A 22,216-nucleotide genomic window follows, 5' to 3' on the forward strand; every position below is an offset into this window, starting at 1 on the left:
AATCATCAAGAACATTTGTATTCCCCATCGTAGAAAGTGCCGTCTCGGATATTTTTGTGTTGTATTTGAAACAAAGACGCTCTTCACCATCAACTAATCGGATATACGGCTGTGTAGCTGGAAAATTGACAATTTTACGATTGGAAAGTTTCTTGTCTTTTTCCTTTTCCTCTTTCTTACGTCGACGTTCTCTTTTCCTTTTTGACGGTTTCTGTGTCTCGCTATTGTTATTTGAGTCATTTTCGTTTTGTAGGTCATAAAAATCTGAGCTATGTTCAAATGTCATTTTAGAAGGGTTATTCAAATTTATTTATATATAAATTATGGGTGAGAAATTATTCGAAATATATATTCGAGGGGCAGGGGTCAAAAATCTTTTTGGGATAATTATATTTATTGTGCATAATTCGGATTTTATTTATCCATTCAGGGAAGGTCCCAATTTGACTATTTTATTCTTTTAACAAAGTTTTTTTTATGTAATTATTATACAGGGAAATTAGCTTTAATAATAAGATGTTTTGTATCACTTATCATTATAGATGTGATATCATTGGATGATTGGGAGCAAAATGTGTAATAGGCCAATATGTTTTTTATATCAAATTCTACGGAAATGTGATATTAAGGAGAAAGGATAAAGTTTTCTACAAGTACCAATTATATTTAATGTACTTGAAATTGTTCTAGATTTTGATATTTTTAAAGGGGCTGTGGATACAACGGGATTATAAAATATCTTAAGCTGGAGATGACATTAGAACAAAAAGGTTAGATCTCAGAATTTTAAATATTCAATTAAATATATGCGATTGTGATGCTCCTGACATAAAAAAAATTATTTGAATTTATGATATATTAAATTTTTAATGAAGAGAAAAATTTTTCTGAATGGGAATTTTTACTTACATTAAATAAAATATTTGCTTTTTAAATCCTAAAACACCCCTTATGCGTATTTTCTGGGGTATGAAATAAAATATATGGTAAGATTGTATTTACATATATACTGTAATTTCATATGGTAGGAAAATTTTATTATAATACTCATTGTCAATATTTCTATAATTAAATAGACTAAATAGAGCAAAGATAAACGAACGTAAACCTAAAAATTATACAATTCATATATCTAAATAAATTCTTTAAATCTTTAAAAAATTTAATTTTACAATAAATAGGTGTCGCACAAGAGAATTGCCAATTGATAAAATTTTTAAATGAATATAAAAAACTTAATTATCAATAAATCTGTGCCTCATAACTGAATCTACCAATTGATTATAATTATTTTATGAATACAAAAAAAATTAATTTACAATAAATCTGTGCCTCATAACTGAATAAATAATTGATAGCAATATATAGTATAAATATGCTGATTCATTTTATTTAATTGATAAAAGTAAATCAAAATTTGTTCTGGATCGGTTTTATTGCATTACATTTTAAAATTTTGCAATGCAGAACCTTAGTTGGCTCTGTGACCTCAAATAAGCATATTTACTTTAATTAACATATTATATACCCTCTTCTATACATCTTGCCTTTTTATAACATACTAATTCAAATGTATTGCCTAAACCCCCTCTATACATTTTTATTTTCAGGTCTCATTATTTCTTTGTCTTGCTCAAACCTTTAATACTTCTTAAAGTACATTTTTTTTTCAATTTTACTATATACATAATCATCTTTCTATACATATAATCCACGTGCCTTATTCAATCCTTTGATACTTCTTAAAATACAATTTCTTCCCAATTTTACTATATACATAATCATCTTTCTATGCTTATAATCCACGGGCCTTATTCAATCCTTTGATACTTCTTAAAGTGCATTCCCTTCACAATTTTACTATATACATAATCATCTTTCTATACTTATAATCCACGTGCCTTATTCAATCCTTTGATACTTCTTAAAATACTATTTCTTCACAACTTTATTATATACATCATCATCTTCATTTTAAGATATTTCTCTTTACATTTTTTTTCGAGACTTTCTGCCTAAGAGTATTCTCCAGCACCTAAATACTTCTTTTAATGACACCCTCTTCATAGCTTCCTACATATCTATATTTATATGAATTTTATGACTTATTAATTCGGGTGTCTACCACATTTCTATCGTTTGTGTTCTTACCACCGCGAATCTGACATTCATAAATCTTTTGATATAGATTTAATGTTTTTTTTTACTATAAAATATTACAATATGACTTTTTTTTATCATAATACATTTTTACCATAAAAAGTTCGCAAAGAAACTTTTTAGTCTTGAAATATAGAAGTAGTTCGCAAATAAAACTTGATAAAAAAAATAGGAACAATCCAAAGAAAGATAAATTTTTTTGTGAATAATCTTGTATAAAACTCATAAATCGTATTCCTTAAGTGCACATTTTATTTATAGAAGTAGGAAAATAACAAAAACACCTTTATATAGCCATTATAAATGTCAAAAAAAAAAAGATTTTTCAGCTTGAAGTCAAACAAAAAAATTTCAGCTCACAGGAACCAATGCAAGATAATATATTGACTTTAGAAGATTTATTATCGTATTAACACCAAAAAACCTTCAAAACAATACAATTGAAAAAAACTCTTCAATTATCTTTAATATGATAATATATGAATTTGAGAAATCCGCAATAATATATACGAGGATTGTATATACTGTTTTTAAATTTCATTAGGTTCAATTTGTTCTAAAATTCATGTGTCTGGTCAAAGTACGAAATCCATAAACTAGTTGGATTTTATATCCTTTCTGAATATCTATTTTACCACTTACGTATTTTTTCGAATCAATAGTTATTCCTGATTTATTTTCCTACTAATTTTAAGCTAAATAACTTTATATAGTGCATTTTACGTGATTAATGTCTTGAAAACTATTCATCGCAGAAGTTAGTATTTTTATAAATTATCTAAAATTTATTCCTTAAAATTTATCATTTTTTGAAATTTTAAAAAAAACTTGGAGCTGACTGTTATTTTTTAAAAACTTAGATTTTACTTAAAATGAACTGACATTTAGCTTGTCATTAGTCCTAATTAATCATGAAGTGTTTTTCCCGAAACTGTAAAATTTTGACGAAAAAAGTCGAAACCCATATAATGCTTTCTAATGTGCAAAAAAAAAGTGAAATATATAAATTATAGGGAAATGATGAATTCAGCTTTATTGATTTATTTTAAATAAATAAGAAAATTTTATGTAAAAAAACAGTTGCATAAAATTGATACATTCACCAGCTTTTTTTACAATAATAATCGAAAAATATTAACTTTTATATAAAAAATCGGAAAATCACGTTTCGTATCGCCTTTTTCAAATAAATACACATAAAAAATTAAACTCTTTTATAATATCTTAAGAGAAATGAAAATGCTCAATGACCTGAAAAACATTATTTTTTTTATAAATTATCAATATAAATTCAGTTTTATTACACCATGGTTCCGCATAAAAAATATTCAAAAATAGAATATTTTAATATAGTTGTGGTTGTTGATGGTGTAAATATTCCACCCCTGAATTTAAACCTTAAAATTTAAAGGTTCCAATCCTCCTCACACAAGGATTGAGTAATATTAAAACTGTAATATATGCCGGCTAGCTGCAAGGGATACAGCAAACACAGTTAGGGTGACTCACAATAAATAAAAGTTTTAGGCCTTAAAAATACATCTATTTATGACTCATAAACAAGTGATCAAAGCCATATTGGTATAATGTGGATGTTTCTCCATAGCCGTAACCCAATTAAAGTGGTTAAATTAAAACCGTTTGTTTGTTTTGGAGTTAAAAAAATATATAATTACAACTTTAAAAAATTCCTCATGTGTGATCTATTAATTTATAGGCATTCTATCACAAATTGGTTTTTTCGTTTAATATGGAATCGTTTTTATCTAATAGTTGGTTTTTGAAGAGTACTGAAGGAACTAAAACACCATCTTTAATTATTATAAGATATATATGCTACATTTATTAACTATGAAATTTTATTATGAGAATCACTCTGCTGAAATCTATGTTTTTTTGCGCTTGAAGGCATGATTTGCTTTTACACCGACGTTTTTTTTCTTAATTTTTTAATCCCCTGGAGCCAAAAATAAGCAAAACTATTAATAATACTGTCTATATAATTTAAATATATAGAATGAAGGATAAGGTTTTTGTTTTTTATGAACGCATTAGATAAAAATTTTTATGAAACCATACATTATACTAAAAATCTTTTTGAAAATATAGTATCCGTTATGCAGTATCACAGTAAATAAAATTTAAGCAAAAATGTATACAAAACAGTTTTTATTCTAAAATTTATATAAATTAAATAGTTTAATTTATAATCTTTCCGCATTTCTAGAAGTTATAACATAGTATTATTTTCTTAATTTTTGACCCCTTATTTTTCTGTTTACAATAAAAATATTTGCATATTCTTGGATATAAAGGAAAGATATCATTTTTATCTTATAAATCTAGTTTTACCTTATTTTTATTTTTTTTAATATACTTTTATTGTTATTTTTCTCAGTCTTTCTGATATTTTGGTTTTGAAACAGTTTTAAATTTAATTATAAAATATATAATTCAATATTAAACACAAAAATATGAATCGAATACAAAACAAAAAACAAATAGAAGGAAAAAAATTAGTAATCACTAGAAAAAGGCCAGCCAATGCATCAATCATTTCTATGAACAGTAAATACAAACTTCGCAGCGAAATCATAGCCACTAAGTCACGAAAAAAGGAAAGGGAAAATGTTTCAAACAAAAAATTGCAAAGAAATTTTGTGGTGTTTTCAATTATAGTTGGGGTTTGTTCAAATATATTTTTTTTAAAGTACAAAAATCTCTTTGATTTGATTTTTGAGGGGTTTTATTATAAAATTTATCTCTTGTTCAATAAATTAGTAGAAGCTGTAGCAGAAGAGATTGAAAAGGCGGAAAGAATTTTATTTTATGCAATTCAAAATTACACAAAACCCTTTTACGTTTGGGGTTTTCATTAAATTATCGTATTGAAATGGGTTTTCATAATTTAGTGCTTTATAAAATACATTATTTTATTTTGAAATATTCTCTTTTTGATTATTTTTATTACAACTACAAACTTCATTATATTTATGCTTATATAATTTGTTTTTAGCCTCCAATTCAATAATACGTTCTCTTAATCCCCTATTCGTTTCTAATAAAATTACATACTTTTCCATGCAAGAATTTCCTGTTTTGCTACAGCTTTCTGATACATTGTTTATCAAGAAATCTATTCTTTCTATAAAATATTCTTCCATTTCATCTGATTTTTGTTTGATAATATCAGGAAAGCGGGCTGCGATGTTTGAAATGGATTTTAATTCTTCTTTGTAATTTATTATATGCGGTGTAATATTTTGGAGAGAACTTAACATGGTACTTACATCATCTTCCATTTCCTTTATTTTTTTGTATATTCTCTTTTTATGATCATGCATCACGGAATTGATGGGCCCTAAATTATATTTGAATTCTGAACTTCATGGTTCCATATATGTGTGGTATTCGTGCTTAAGAAATTAAATATAGGCCATATTTGTATTATTGAAATAAATCAGATATTTAAATTGTTATAGCTCTTGATTATAATAGAAAGAAACTATTTCTCTCGAAAATCTTAGCATATTTTTAATACTACCGTTTCATATATTTTAATCAAGAAATAACGTTGCCTTTCATGAGAAATGTTTGTGTTCATCGCTATGAATAAATAAATTTGGAATCAATTAAATATTAACATAAAAAAATAAACAATCTACAATAATCATTTTATTGGTGTAATTTAACCATGAATAACAAACATGTTTGGTTTATTTAATCATAACGCCTTTTAGCACTTCTGTTTGTGTCATACACATATAAGCTACATCTGTTTGTATAAAAAGTAAAAGATCACTTCCTACACTTAATGCAAAATGCTTTCATCTCTCCTTTACGCCCATAAAATACTTTTGTAGATTCTAACCACCATATTTATTAAAATCTAGACCCGCTGTAATCTGATTCATACAGGGGCTATTAGTTCGATTTTTTATTTATTTGTTAAGTTTCTTCTTTTTGTAAATTCCATCTACTGTGATGTAGACAGCCCATTAGTAATATTGCACGATTCCTTAATGCATCTTTTGGCACTTTCCCCCGATCTATCTTCGTCAACCGCTCCTATTCAGATAAATGATATGTGTTCAAGTGTTCTTCGAAGCGTGAGAGCTTGCATGAATGCGGTTCCTTCATCGATGTTTTTAAGGGCTTAACATATTTTTTTATGGAATTTTGTGGCCGCCCCATCCCAAGTCATTATATGTAGTATTATTTTTGTTTTATATTCGTATATTAAACTAAGTTCATTCGCCAAGATGCTATACTTCCTATATTTCTCATGCTCACTCAGTTAATTTGTAAAAACTAGTTATACCTATTTCGATCAACCTAATAATATTTCTCTTTTATCGTACAGATATAATAGGTCTATTTTGTTTGATTAGTTTTTTTTTAATTCTGTTATCGACCTTTATTTCCGCATGTTTGTTTTAGCTGATCTCATGAACTAAGTGGGTTCTGATTTCTTTGGTTCCTTAAGGTTGTAGCATTTTAATAAGAGGAAATTAAGACATCTTGTGATTATATTATGCATTTGCGTGTAAAAATGCTCTAAAAATTTCTAAAATCACGTTTTCAGATGATATATTGTTTTTAAGGCTTCGTTACAATTTGAACACATTATCCACTCACATAAAAACGCATTTCTGTCATGAATAAAACAGAATTTCCCTTCTTCACTTGGTTTAATATTCCTATCTTTTAAACACATTGAAGATCCAATGACAACAACCATATCATGATCTTTTGCTTCGTAAAGTTATTGGTGTAAATGTTTTTCAGGGCCTATTAGAATATATTTAGAGAGACAACACAATTTTTCGTGCGACTTCAAATATTCTTAACAAAATTTGTGCGCTGTGAGGCAATGGCCTACACACAATTAACCAATTACATGGCATGGTCATTATGATGTCTAGAAAAAAATATGTGACGGTATCAATAAAAAATAAATAAGGCGGTATAAAATAAATCGGAATAATTGTCGCTAAGGTATAATTATTCGATGAGATTGAACTTTAAAGCGGTTATTATGTCGAAAACCATTTGAAAAATAACATATAAACGCTGAATTAAAACACTTAATATACTTTGGTCATAAGTTTTTTGTTTTAAACTTCTATATATATTAGCCACTATCATTTGAGTAGATGAATACATAATTTTACAATTTTACATTTAATCTGCTGAAATATATTATAGCCAAGGTTCATATGTCTAAAACCATATGATTTTTGATGGTGTGATTGATTCTATGATAATTTCATAAATTGTTTATGCATATTTAGTGGGTTTAATTATTAAACGATATTTCCTAAGAGTCTCTATAATATCACATAGTTTAATTGAGTCTAGATGTGTTGTTTAAGTGTTTTTTTAGTTCATAATATGTGTTTTAAGCATTTAAATGTCTCAAAAGTTCTTATAATCACCTTGAAAAAATATATATAAAGGTCTTTTGATTATATACCATGATTTATTAACAAGTTCAAAGATGCTTGAAAATTCACATACGATTCTAGTAAATTCTTAAGCTTAGGTTTCTGTAACATATGACATTGGTACAGCATTAAATGAGATTTAGCTCTAAAAAATGGTTTTGAGCAGTGCAATTTTTTAAGCCGTCATGAGTAACAATAAAATATTAATATTAAATTTAAATCATTTATTGATTTTTTTAATCAATTAAATTAAGAAAATCATTCTCAACGATCAATAATCATTTGATCAAGTATTTGAGAGCTTATTAAGGTTTTAAGAAAAAAAAAATTCGTTTCGTTGATATGTACCGACGATGCATCGTTTATTTAATTCTGGGCATTCAGATAAACATCCGAATACCCGCTTTTTCCTATATTCTTAAAGGTTTTAATCAACGGTTTGGGTTGCTTTCAATTATCTTACATGCGTGCCATGAGTATTAGTCATTAAGACCGAGTGATAACTTTGGTTTTAAAATATTTTATATGACCTAAATCAATATTTAAGACTTAGTTAAAAGGTGTCTATCTTTTTATCTGTTAGTCTTTTAGTGTTTATTAAGTTCACTCTGGATACTTTTATATATACTATAGGTAATTAAATACCATTAAAATATATATTATATTTTGAATTTTTTGAATTAAAGCTATCCAGATTTATAAAATATTTTTGTGAAAAAAAACTTAACGAATTATCGAGAATTAAAATGAGAATGTACCCTTGTCTTGGATATAATAGATCGAATAGTATCTGTAAAATAACAAATGGTGATGAAATATCAATAACTAGAAATTATCCTATAGTTAGAAGCGCTATCACAACTAATTCAAAATTACAGCACTTTAAAGAAAGAAATTTGAATAAAAACTAAATAACATTTTAAAAAAATTTAAAAATAAATTTGAAGTGAGTTACTGGTTTTATAGGCAAAAAATGTCACATATGATCCCTTTTTTTATTTTTATTTTTTTTTATAAATTTTATAGCTTTAGTAAAAATAAAAATAGCTCATTCTGGTTCCCTTGGTGCAACATCTGATAATAATTGATCTGATAAATTCATATTAAATCTAAAATGTTGATGGTTTGTAATATAAATGTTTCTAATCGGTCGAAAATTCGCTGTTAAATTAAGCAGAATTTATTACAGAAAATTTACATCATTATAGAAAAATTAATTATGATCATTTGTCGGTATCTATTTACTAAATACATATGTTTCTGATCTTATATAATTCATAATGCATATTACTTTTGATCTTATCCAAAAATCTGCGTTTTTAATTTTTAGATCGAAGCTTCAAAGAAGAAAAAAATTTAGCTCTTACTTCCAATTTAAATGATGCATAAAAAAATTATTGGACTCAGACTTTATATGAATAAATTTCTTATTTTTGAAAATGATATTCCGCAATAGTATATATTGAAAAAAAAATACTTAGTTATTGAGATGATAAATTTAGCGACATTCTATCTATTTCTAAATTTTTAAAAAAAGACAATGCCTTACAGTTATCTATAATTATAAAAAAACGAATTTAAATATAATAAACTGGTATTACCATCCTTTTATAAGATATAATATACCAACACCTCGAAATATGCATATTTTAATATTTTTTATAATCTAACCATGTAAATATAAAAAGTTTAGTGAATCAGCGCAGAAACATATTTAATCGAAAAATAACAATTTTAATTTTATAATAAATTCTTTTTTTAGTGAAAACAAGGTAGTAGATAAGGTATATTATATATGGCGAATCGATCTCCATCATTTCAAATGTTACCAAGTGTCTCTAAATATTTAAGCTTCAAACTATTCGACAAAAAATCAATGAAAATGCTAATTTCTAATATTATTAAACTATTTACATACATAAAAACAATGCATCATAAATATATTGATAATATGACTGCAATTGATGATTTTTTTGTTTCGATACAAGAAGTAGGTACATCGTACTTTTACAACATAATATAATTTGCCCCTTTTATTTTATAATGAAGTTTTTATTTTTATCAAAGTATTTAGCGACTTTTATTTGCTTTTCTTCATAATTTTGAAAAAATAAACAATCAATTGAATCCCAAATATTGCAATTATTTATCTACATTATCAATTTTTATAAAATTTTGACTAGGTACTTCTTGAAATTTGTCTTCACACTTTATATTATACCATCATGCTGACATTTGCATATGTTGATAAAACTTTTTGCGTATTTTTTAACAAATTAATTATAAGCACTGGTGATACATAAAAACTAAAATGAATAAAAGGTTTTTTATAGCAACCAGATACTATTTAAGTCAATCGCCATATCAAAGCATAAAAATCTTACCGGTAATACACATTAGTCGGTGTCTTAGCTCAAAAGTCGCAAACCTATGCGTATAAATATCGGTATCTCTTTTTTATTTTAAATGGGATTATTTATGTAATTAGAAAGCTATATTTTCCGAAATTATGAAAATAAAAACATTTTCTATTTGGGCATTATTCCGCGGCCTCTAAATTATGCACTAATACTTGTTGTTAAAAGAAAAATAATTATATTTGTGAGAAGTGATTATATAAATAAGAATAAGCATGTTAAACCCGGTTTTAAATTATCCAGTATTGTAAAAGATCGATAACGGAACATCTAAAATGGAATCATTGTTTCTTCCGTGGAATACAGAAATATCCATGATTATTTTACAATCTTTTTTTTTTAAATCACTGATTATAAATTTTTAGTTATTTTAATAAGATTGCTGTTTTAATACATACAACTAAGTTCTATATATACCAGCCCAATTTATTAGTGAAAGACCCAATAAATAAAAAATTTATTTTTTTTATAAATAAATCTAAAAATTATATCATATTATCTATTTTATCCAAACACTCGACATTAAAAATCAAGAATACATTATAATCAATTTTGCCTTGAAAATTTGAACATATTTTTTAAATATGAATTATATGCTATAGGCTAAGGAGATCAGCCACGATTTTTTTTAGGCAACAAAACAAAAAAAAACTTAAGAAACATTTATATGGGTTGTGAAAGGCGTTTTGTGCAAAAATATAATCTCAACGTTGAGATTATTTTCTAAAATTATAAATCATGGTAATAAAAATACAAATTTCATGAAAATAGTTGTTGGAAAAAAAAGCAAGAAAATTCAAGACCTTTATTATAAACACAAAAACAATTTATTTTGTAAATTTAAAATCCAATTTAACTTTACCCACAAAATCATAGGTATTCTATGTCTATTTTAGAGTTTGATTCATGAAGATACCAATATTCATTTTTATTGTTGGTAGTTTCTATATATAATACTTTAAAAATTTATCTTTGAAATATTATCGTTACAATTTAAAGCAAATTATATATTCTGAGCTTTAAATTTGTTTTTGCTTTTTTGAAACAAATTTTATCTGAAAAATATAACTGACTTAAAATTGTAACGATAATTATCCAGAGAATATAAATATTTATAAAAAATTGTTATATATACATAAAGATGATTGCTTAATTATTAAGCATCTATTAAATTTTTATAAGCTGGTCTTACAAAAACATTAAGTGAAAGTCACTTAAAGAAAAAAATAAAAAGGTATTATGTTTAATTTTTTATACTGAATATTCAATTTTTTTCTATATATATGTAAAAAAAATTCAGATTATAATTGTGAGTTGTGCATTATTTTTTGTATTATTACATTGTCGTCTGACGGGTAGTATATTTATATATTATATACGAATAAAATTTTATCTCATAATTTTTAATTGGGTATATTAGTTGAAATTTCATACACGTTTTAGGGGTTTTATAAGGATTATGATTTATAGAAAATAATTAAAATAGACTGAAAATTGATCATATTACAACTTAGAAGTAGATTTAATAAAGTTTAAGGATTATTCGAACATGGCATAACTTAATATATATTTAAAGCGTAAAGTAATAAAAAAATTTTTTTAAGCAAAAATTATGCGTATTTCATATCTTAGTTAATATATTTAATATGGGAAGTCGCTATAGATTCATAATCTGACGTATCCTGCAGGAAATCTTATTATTTACCATTTTTTTGTTAAGAATTATTAAAATTAAATTGAAATTCCTTTTTTTGATGAAATTTATAATTTGAGAATCAAGAAAACACGAGGACAATCAAAATAGAGGTTTTCAAATGCAATTTGATCAATTTAATATCTCAAATTTTTAAAACGCCGAAATATATTACTAGTGTTTGTTTAGATAACTACAATATGTAATAATGGATATTATAAACGTAAATTCAAGATTAATATTAATTTAGGCATATATGAACAAAAATATTATAAAAACTTAGTTCTTTGCGAAAATTCCTCTAACTTTAGAAAACATGGTTTGTCACTAAATAACATAAAATTTATGCTTTAGATGTCTTTTTATATTTATAGGACAAATATTACGCCGCGTAATTTTCTAAGACAGATTATTTTTTGGGTAGAGTTAGCATGAAAGGCTTCAGGGGATAGAGAGTATTAAATATGTGGTAATATTGGTAATAGTAACCATCAAAACCTTTAATTTCGGTTTTATACGAAAATTAAATAAAACATATGTTTTACTTTAAGTGATATAATATATAAAATGAAAACAAGAATGCAATAAGAAAAATTATTTAGTTTGATTATTTCTTTGAATACGCAAATAATACCTCATATTTTAGTTAAATACATTAGCCGGATCTGTAAGAGTCCCATAAGGATTATATATTGTATATATAAAAATTTTAATATGCTCGTGTTCGTCTTTTATCTATAAGCTGATCTTTTTATGCAAATATATCAGATATATTTGCATAAATATTAAGAATTAATCACAACAAAGTTTGATAAAAACGCAACCTAAGTCATAAGCTAAAATCACCTTTTAAAAACAAAGAAAATGATATTTTTGAGAAATATTATACGCGTTTTATGTAAAAAAAATGATTTTGAGTAATTTTGATTGTTTCTAGATGTATTTAAAACAAATTTATAATTTGAAACAAAATAATTTATATTTTTGTGAACTTTATAGTACAAGATAAACATGCGGAAATTTAAACGATAAATTATATTCTATATAAAAATCACAATAAATTAGCGAGAATGGCAATAGAATTACAATACATATCGAAATACTATGTAAAAAAATGGCTATGATGTGCAATTTATACAATACAGAAAAAAATTGTTCCATAAAATCCATAAACTATGTACACCGCGTTCTTCTAGAATCAGTGCCGTTCTAAACAAATAGAGTTAATTAAGAGCACCTATATAACTAGTTCCGATATTCAACATTTACGAAAATTTATAATAACACGGTATATATTAAAAAAATAGCGAATAAAAACATTTATTTAGCACAAAAACCTTAAATATAGAAATCTTAGTCTTAAATTAAAATTCTAAAGCAAATATATTAAACTAAGGTTTTATTTGATTAATCTCTAAATATTCGCTCTTCGTGTCGTATTAATGTACATTTATTTAGCTCTTAAAAAAACCCGCATATATTAAAATTTCTCTAAATTACCGTATAAGGTGTGAAAAATGTTATGATATTGTTTAAAAAATATACACGGATTATTACATCACCCAAGTTCGTTAAAATCCATCATGGGGATTATAAATTTTCTAAAATGGTATGTATTTCAAATAAATTTTTCGGATGATAATACACAAATAAACTCCGAACGATTTTATGCATTTAAAACACTATAATAAACATTTAAGATATAATCAAAATTATGAAGATATATATCTAGATCTCCAGCTCTATGAATAAAACTATATGAATCTCTTGTTAGCAGATATTATATGTATCATGGGTGTATATAATTTAAAAATGAATTTGGAGTCAAATAATATTGCCTGTTAATTTGTATACTAAATAAATTTATTTATATACAGAAGATCGTGCCCTAAAACAATTTTGAATGTAATTACACATAGGCTTGCAATTAAGTTGTATAGTGATGATTTATCGACATTTTGTGTATAAAAATACAAATCAATAATACCCTTTAAAAACTGCTTCCTAAACATTTTAGGTGGCTTTTCAACAAAAATATCTCGTGCCTTTTACAAAATATTACTTTCTCGAACGATATTTATTTTTAAAGAACCTATAAACTGGCTTTTTATTCGATCTTGATATATTTTAATAATAAAAATCTTTCAAAAACCTTTTAAAAAAGCCCATCTACGCTTAAAATCTTTCGAAAATGTTATATGTATAACGATTATATAATAATGAAAAATCACTTAATTTAACACAAATATAATTCTTTCCCGCCCCACAATATAAGATAAATTCCGAGCCGTGTTAACAAATAATTCGAAACAAATTGATATTATTTGGTTTTTTGACTTTTAAAAAATTTAATTTACAAATAATTCTAAAAAAAGAAAATATATAGCGAGAATATTGCTAAATATACTATTTGAATCAAACAAAATGCATAAAAAATCATAATTCAACTAAAATACACTAAAGAATGATTTAATCATGAATAAACTTTCGAATTCACAATACTTCTCTAGAATAAATCAATAAAAATTACTAAAAACTCGCAGTAATGCGCTTATTTTAGGTCATCCTGGTATATAAGTCGCGCGCGACAACAACGTAGAAAAAAGGTTTTACAATCATTTCTATTTTATTTAGAGGTTTTGTGTATCATTAAAATGACTTATATAATATAAACCCTGTGTGTTAAGAAAATAATATATGCTACACTTATAAAGTTAGCTTACATAAAAGAACATTAATCTTAAACATAGATTTCAAAAAATCTATGTTGTTTTTTATATCACAATTTGAACGTCAATTTTTTTATTTTGTTTATGCTGAAAAAGGTCGTAAAAAGATGAAATCTTATGAAAAAAATGACTTAAACTATAATTTAACCCAGAAAAAAAAACTATTTACTTGATATTTTATTGCCTAAAGTATTGCGAATGTTCATTGCTTGAATTTCTTATAAAATTGCTTGCTTAGCCCCAAATTCGAAACTTTTCTGGATTTTAATAGCGACGACAGAACAACCATATATTCAGAAAACACCTTTGATGCTTACTGATACGGCCAGAATATCATTATTTAACATAATCTAAATATTTTTTTACGGTAAATAACTATCGGAAATAGAAGCGAAGAAGTTACTCTATATCAAATATGTACCTAATCCAAGACTGTATATATTTATTAACAAAATAGTAAAAAAACTTAGATACTAATTAATATTCTCGAATTATATTTATTTGGTTTTTAAATTTGAGCCATAATTTAGATTATAAAAGTATATATAGTATGTGTGTTTTATGGATAAAACTGATATAATTACCGCATAAAATTTAATTGGCATTATAACAACAATTTTTTATGATTAATTCCTGTAGGTGCTAATAAATCAGATTAAAATAGATTATCAGCACAGCAAATGGATTAAAAGAAATCAAGTAGGTTTGTATGTATATTAAATTTGATAAAAAAACATCGCACAAAAATACACCGGATTCAAGCATTCAGCATCTATTTTCATAAATAGTCACTGGGGATTCATATGTAAAGTAGAACTTAGCCTACATAAATGTCGTAATTTACGACAAATTTCCATGCTTAGATAGTGAAAGAAACTTTAATATTTTATATAATTCATCAAAACAAAGATTTATAAAATATGTTTAGAATCCCAAGCTTAGGGGTATTTTAATAGTCTCGAAAAAGTATAATCTCGGAATTACAATTGGTAAATTACAAAAATAAAAAAATGTGTAATCTAAAAAATTAAAAAAATCACATCAAAGATTTGTACATAAACCTCGAAAAATTATTTATTGTAACATATATTTTAATCATTTGAAAAAATGTTTTTTATAGATAAATTCTAAAATTAATTAACTCGCATCATATATTATCCATCAAGTGATAAATTTATGTACTATTTATGATAAAATTATGAAATATTCGTTAAAATTACCAGTCAGCTTACTTTCAAATTAGTTATTTCTAATTAATATGAGAATACTAATTTTATAAAACCAGTAAGTGAAATATCTTGTATAGAGCCCAATATTTACACAAGTGGATATCTATATAGAGTTTTCATGGGTTCTATTATAACGTAATTTCAGTTTTAACATGCTTTTTAATTCAAAGTGGATTTTAATGCTAATTATTGGCTATATTTGTCTCGAATAATATTGTAAGCGTATACACTTTTATTTTGTAGAATATATATTCATAACTTCTATTATATGTAATTTTATTGTAAAGAGTGTCTATTTCCGGTGTTTTTTTATTATGATTTTACAATTTGTGATTGATTTTTATTGAATAAAATCTAAATAAAAAAATAATGCCATTAACCGAATACTTTTTTTATATTTGGATGACTTACTCTTTGTTTTGTACCTCAAATTTTACCTTTAATTTATAACACCCTATTTATCTATCTTCAGTGTATGTTTATAGAAATACAGATGTTATATTATCCATTTTATTGAAAATAACAAAATTAAGTTCCAAAATCCATTTTTCATCTAGAAGATTTCGCATATCTGGACTGTATCATAAAGGAAAAAAATATATATTTAATCAAGAAATCATCCTTCGGAATATGTAAAAAAGCGTGTTTAACATAGTTTGTGAAATTTAAAGAGTTTTTTTTTGCTATTAAAAATTTTACTCTTAAAAAATAGCATTTGTTTCTCCCGTGAAATTTTAATTTATCTGATATTTGCAAATCTTAGTGCTAAAACTGATGTAATTTTTTGTTTGTTTGAATTATTAACATGTTTGCGACAATTTTTATTGCTTGCCTATTTAAGAAAAGTGGTATTGTTATTAAGTACATCGCTTAATATGAAATAGAGACTGTGGTTAGTCAATATCATCTGAAGATTTTTTTTCTCTAAAATGTGTTTTTAATGCTTTTTTTTGAATCGAGCAGCACATGTAATTTTTCACTGTCTTTGAATATAAATCTTTATAAAGTTTTTCTGCTTTTTTCTCTTGGCTTTAATTTGATCGCATTTGGTTTTTTGTTGTTAAAAGCATCAAAGATTTTTGTAGCTGACGTGTACAACATATTAAACCCACAGCCATCATCAATATTTATGGAAAAAAATCTAATGAGTATTTAATATCGAGATCTACAAGTTTCATATTTTTCAAACATTTTTTTTTATTTTCATCTTTCTATTTTATTAAATGTGTTTCTTTTAATTTGTTTATCCGAAATTCTATAGCATACAATATTTCTCTTTATAAAGTCTACCTAAAAAAACAACTCTATCCCGGCTTTAAAATTTTGTATTGTTTTTTCTTAAATAAATCTAAATATATTGACTTTTAATCGATTGTTGTGGAAAGTAATTTTTGTTGCATTTAGAAGGCGCTTGTAATATAATTCTCTCAATTTATTCATATATAACTTTTTAATGAGATTTAAATAAGTAGAAGTGCAATCGATTATTTTAGATCTTCTAAATATGTCTAGGTCAATTATATAATTATACATTAGGTATATTAGCAATTTTTAAATCTGAATATTCTTATTTCACTAGATCCAACCTCAATAATAACAAAATCTTATATTTTAGAGCCATATGTTCCTATTTACTAATATTCAAGTCTGAAAATAAATATAAAATTCTCTCGTTCAGTGATTTGAAATTTTAGTCATCATATATAATAAAAACTATAATATCGCAATGCAAAATGATTATACCAATACAATATGAATTTAAAAGACATAAAAACATCATTCTAAACTTAAATCGAAATCTTTTAAGCAAATAAATAGTGGCCCATATCTCTATTCTAAAAAAATAGAATAGGTTTTGAGTTAAAGCCAGTTTATTTTAAATTTACGCCGTATTCTGACGATTTTCTTAAATTACTTAAATTTTTTTTATATCCAATTACATATTATTTCCTGCAGTACTATTCCCCTATTTATAGAAGATCAATTTCCTTGGTTTATTATATATATCATAGTAAGTTTATTTATATTTTCGGATAAAACTGTATTTTTTTAGATAAGCTTAGAAACACCAATATATGTATTTTTTAATTCTTAAATCAACCGCATGTGCCTCTTTTTACCCGTATATATTAAAAAAGAAGTGTTTTTAAATTTTTTTAAATATATTACAGGCATTATATTGTAATCGTGAATACTTAAAAGAATGTAAACTTTTGCAGCAAATGTGTTACAGGGGAATTTTTAATTTTATTGTGGGGTATTTTTTTTCCTTTGTAATCTTTTTCATCGTAAAACAGAATGGTATAGATCATATGAAAACATTTAAAAAATTGCAGGTGTAAACTTTGAAATTATAAATTGAAATTGATTCTGGGATTTTTTGAATTATAAGTATTTAATTTACGTATTTCTTAATTTTATAATTCAATAAGTTCTGTGTATATATACTGTTATTGCATACGTAAAAAAATATTTTTGTATGATCATATAATTAAAGAATCTTATATATGTATATTAAATTCACCTTGCTTCTGTTTTTATATTATTTATTTTTTAATTATATTATAGCCTATTCAGTATTTGTTTTTATTTAATAGGGAAAAGATAAGCGGTTTAAATGTGACATGCCAACCGAGTCACCACTAAATGAAAAAAAACATCATGCTAATAGTAGCTTTGATTTCTTGCAATTTTGTTGAATATTGTGTCAAGTCGTATAACCACTACAACTAAGTGTAAGTAAAAATCCCAAAACACCTTTTATGGTAGGTTTGTCTTACAGTATTCGCTTTTAACTATGCATCTAGATGGCTTTGTTACCTGTTTTATAATTTAAAAATTCCCTTGCGTGTAGGGGATGCGAATATTGAATATTCAATTTAAAAATTCTTAGTTATGTATTTACAGATTCAGCTATCGCACTCTTTTTTAATTCACAGATATTCACCGAAAACAATTATATCCAAGTTCTAATTGCACATAAAATTATTATTTATGTTGAAAAAGGAAAAATTAAATATTTTTTAAAATGATGTCAAAATAAGTTAAAAATAGGAATGCATTTCTTGTCGAGTATAATATAACAGTCACAGAAGCGATAAAATCCATAAAATACAAATTTTGTTTAGTAAATCTATAAAGAAAAGAAGTTTTAAGGGGGAGAGTGCGAATAGTGGGACTGTAAGAAAAATATTGAAATATTATACATACCAAGTCTCATAAATGCTATAAAATGTTAAAATAGCACTTAAGATGAGTAAAATATCTTTTTTTAACACAAAAACCGCGAATAGTAGTGAAACGAGGAATTCATAGAGAAATTATATGAAAAATGTAAAGTAAAACCTTAAGGAAATATTACTAATGTTCTTGTGAAGAAATAAACTCCGTATAATATTAATGACAGGGAGGCAGATCGTATAAAATCGTTTGTCGATGCTATTACGATCTTTCACACTGAATAGACAGAGTAAGTGGAATTAAGCGACTCTGGGAAAAAGAGATAAGTCCGATTTTTTATTGTTTAAAATAGATTATCAAAAACAACATATAGATTATTTTATAAAAATTTTCGCATTAGTTCCATAATTTACAATGAAAAGTGGAAAGAATAATACGATTAAAAAAATATAGGTTTTTTCACAAAACTTTTTTCATTGTATTTAGTATCAGATACTGGTGTTTTTAAAAAAGAATGAGAGAAATGGGGTGGGGGTTAAAGTCAACTATATTGCAAAAAAATTGAAAAATGAAACATATTGGTATCATCTAACTCTTTATAGAATGGTAAGATATAAAAATATTTATGTTTTTGACTATTTTAAAAAGTATATTCATTTATTATATTAAAATTTGTTTTTTTATTTCTGATAATTCTTCCCAGTTATTGTAATATGTAATATCGCAAAAAAGAAGGAAGAATTGATAAATTTTACACTGCTGTAGAATGCTTACCACCAGAGTGACAAGCTCCGATGTTATTCACGTTGTAAACGCCAATAAAAATAATTCAATTACCGTAATTTCCGTTATTATGAACTTAATCAGCTTTCAGAGATAATAATTTATATTAGTTTTGTCTTTTATAAATAAATATATGTTTATTAAACCAATATATGTGCATTTTATCCTTCTGAAAGTAACGTTTAAAATTAAACGTATTTCACATCTTATATTTAATCTTATGATAATATTTGTAAATATATTTTATATATATCTTTTTTTATTGTTATGCTTATATGGATAAAAAAACAAAAATAATCTATGAACATAGAAAAATTCACATTCTCTAATAGGATTGTTTTAGATTTTTAATATCTAATTACACAAAAAATTTATATTAATGCTTTTTTTCATTCATAAATTATTAATTTTTATTTTACATTGGCTCTATCGCTTCTCTAAAATCGTAAAAAGGCTTCTTTTAAATGATTTATTCCAGCAATGAGATATCTATTTATCATAGTAATTTAAAACAGGTTTATATGTCATATGATCTTAAATTATAGAATATGTTTGATAAAAAAAATGTGGTATCATTATGATATTAGGAATGTCAAAAATAACAAGAAAAGGTTAATTATAACAGGGCAAAAAAATTTAAAATATAATTAAAAAAAGCAAAAATTTATAGTTTGTATAAATGGATCTCAATGCGACTAGCTCTACGGTTAAAACAACGAAGGGATGAAAATATAAGATCCACTAAAAAAATTTCATATGTTTTCGTTAGAATCTTTGGATATGATTAGTGTTTTTGTATTTTTTTTACATGTTTTAACATAAAAATTTACTATTTTGCTTGAAACACATGTGCTCTAATCTCGATAGGTTCCATAATGTAATAAAACTGATATATCCAGTAAATTAGTAAAAAAAATTATAAAGAATAAATTTTAACAGCATGTTTATAACTATTTTTGCATAACCTTTATCCTTCATATATTTGTTTTGTGGATTTTAATGCCATATTTACTTTATAAATTTAAATATGATTTGTATGTATACATACAATAGATATAATAATTTTTTTAGCTAAATAATTTACTCATTTGTTTTATTAATTTTATTGTATTGATGTCGCTGCTTTTTCTGTGTTCTATAACCCTATAGATTGCATTTAATCAACGAAATATATTTTTTAAATGATAAAAACAAAAAAATAGCACATAAATAGCCTGATGTATTATAGTCGCTTATAAAGGGCAAATAAATAGAAACATATCATGGATTAAATTATTATTTTTAACTAGTTGACCTTCAAAAACGAAGAAATTTATAAAAATTATGAATGAATTGGATATTTTTAGCAAGTAAATGGTATTGAATGTCGCGTATTAATTTAAGATTTTAATTGAATTTGTTAGACAAAATTTTTTTTCTACTATTTCAATGTCTCCGAACAAATATTTTTACACTGATCCTTTGAGTATAAATTCCGAATATTTTTGAAATCGCTTAGTATTTTGATATTCATAGAGAATATATCCAGATTGAATTTAATTTCACTGATATTTATTTTCTTTTCATCATTATAGTCATTAAAATAAGTTTTTTGAAGAACATAGGCAGAATTCTTCTTTTCAAATAGAAATGAAAGAAATATGTTTTGGTCTGTGATACAATTTTTCCATCTAAAATTAAATTCCAAATTTTTTTCATCACTACTTTCTTTACCGTAGAAATAAAATTGATTGAGCGAAGTACAAACAGAAAACGAAGCACTGTGATCATCATATGACCTAATATATGGTAGAAATGTAGTTTCTTCTTCTATTATACCAGGATATTTTATAAAATCAAAACTAAAAATCTTTGATCTTGAACGTTGCAATGTTAATTTTTCTTTAAAATGTTCCATAAAGTTATTTTGATTGCTGATATGTGCCTTGAAATATAGTTTTACCATTAAATTGTCTTTTTTTATATTTGAAATATATGATTCGTGTCTTTTTTGCTCCTCTATTCTGCACGTATATGTAAAATAGTCTAATTTTTCTTTATAATAATAAAATATTAATGGCTTAAGAGGTTGTCTGTTTTTCAAATTTTTTTCAAGCAGATTTTTCATTATTGGAACTAAAAGAGAGATATCCATATCATTCAAAATTTCAGAAGTAAAAAAGCGCATATCTGTATAACATTTATCTTGATATTCGCTTTTTATCTGCATATCTCTATGTCGTATTAAATCGGCTGTAACTGATTCATCTTTATTATAATAAGTAGCTTTATCATCCATAAGAAACTTTAAAGTGGAATTGCAATGATTACTTGTATTTTCTTTGTATTTCTTGTGTGTCTTAGCAGCAGGATTTTTTGAAAATACATTGAAGTCAGATAATATATTTACCAACATTTTCCTAGCCTCATGTATTTTATTCTCTGAATGGGTTTATTCCTTGTGTCAACCTTAATTTAATAAGAGCGGAAGAAATTGTTCTGTTTTTTTGCCTTTTTATGAAGTCACATAGCAAAACCAAGTCGCTTTGATTTGAGATTCTGTTTTCATCCGAACTACTACCTTGTATTACTAATAATT

The sequence above is a fragment of the Rhyacophila brunnea genome, unplaced genomic scaffold (genome assembly GCF_057557595.1).
Source record: "Rhyacophila brunnea isolate RB1 unplaced genomic scaffold, BYU_Rbru_1.0 scaffold_61, whole genome shotgun sequence".
NCBI lineage: Eukaryota > Metazoa > Arthropoda > Insecta > Trichoptera > Rhyacophilidae > Rhyacophila > Rhyacophila brunnea.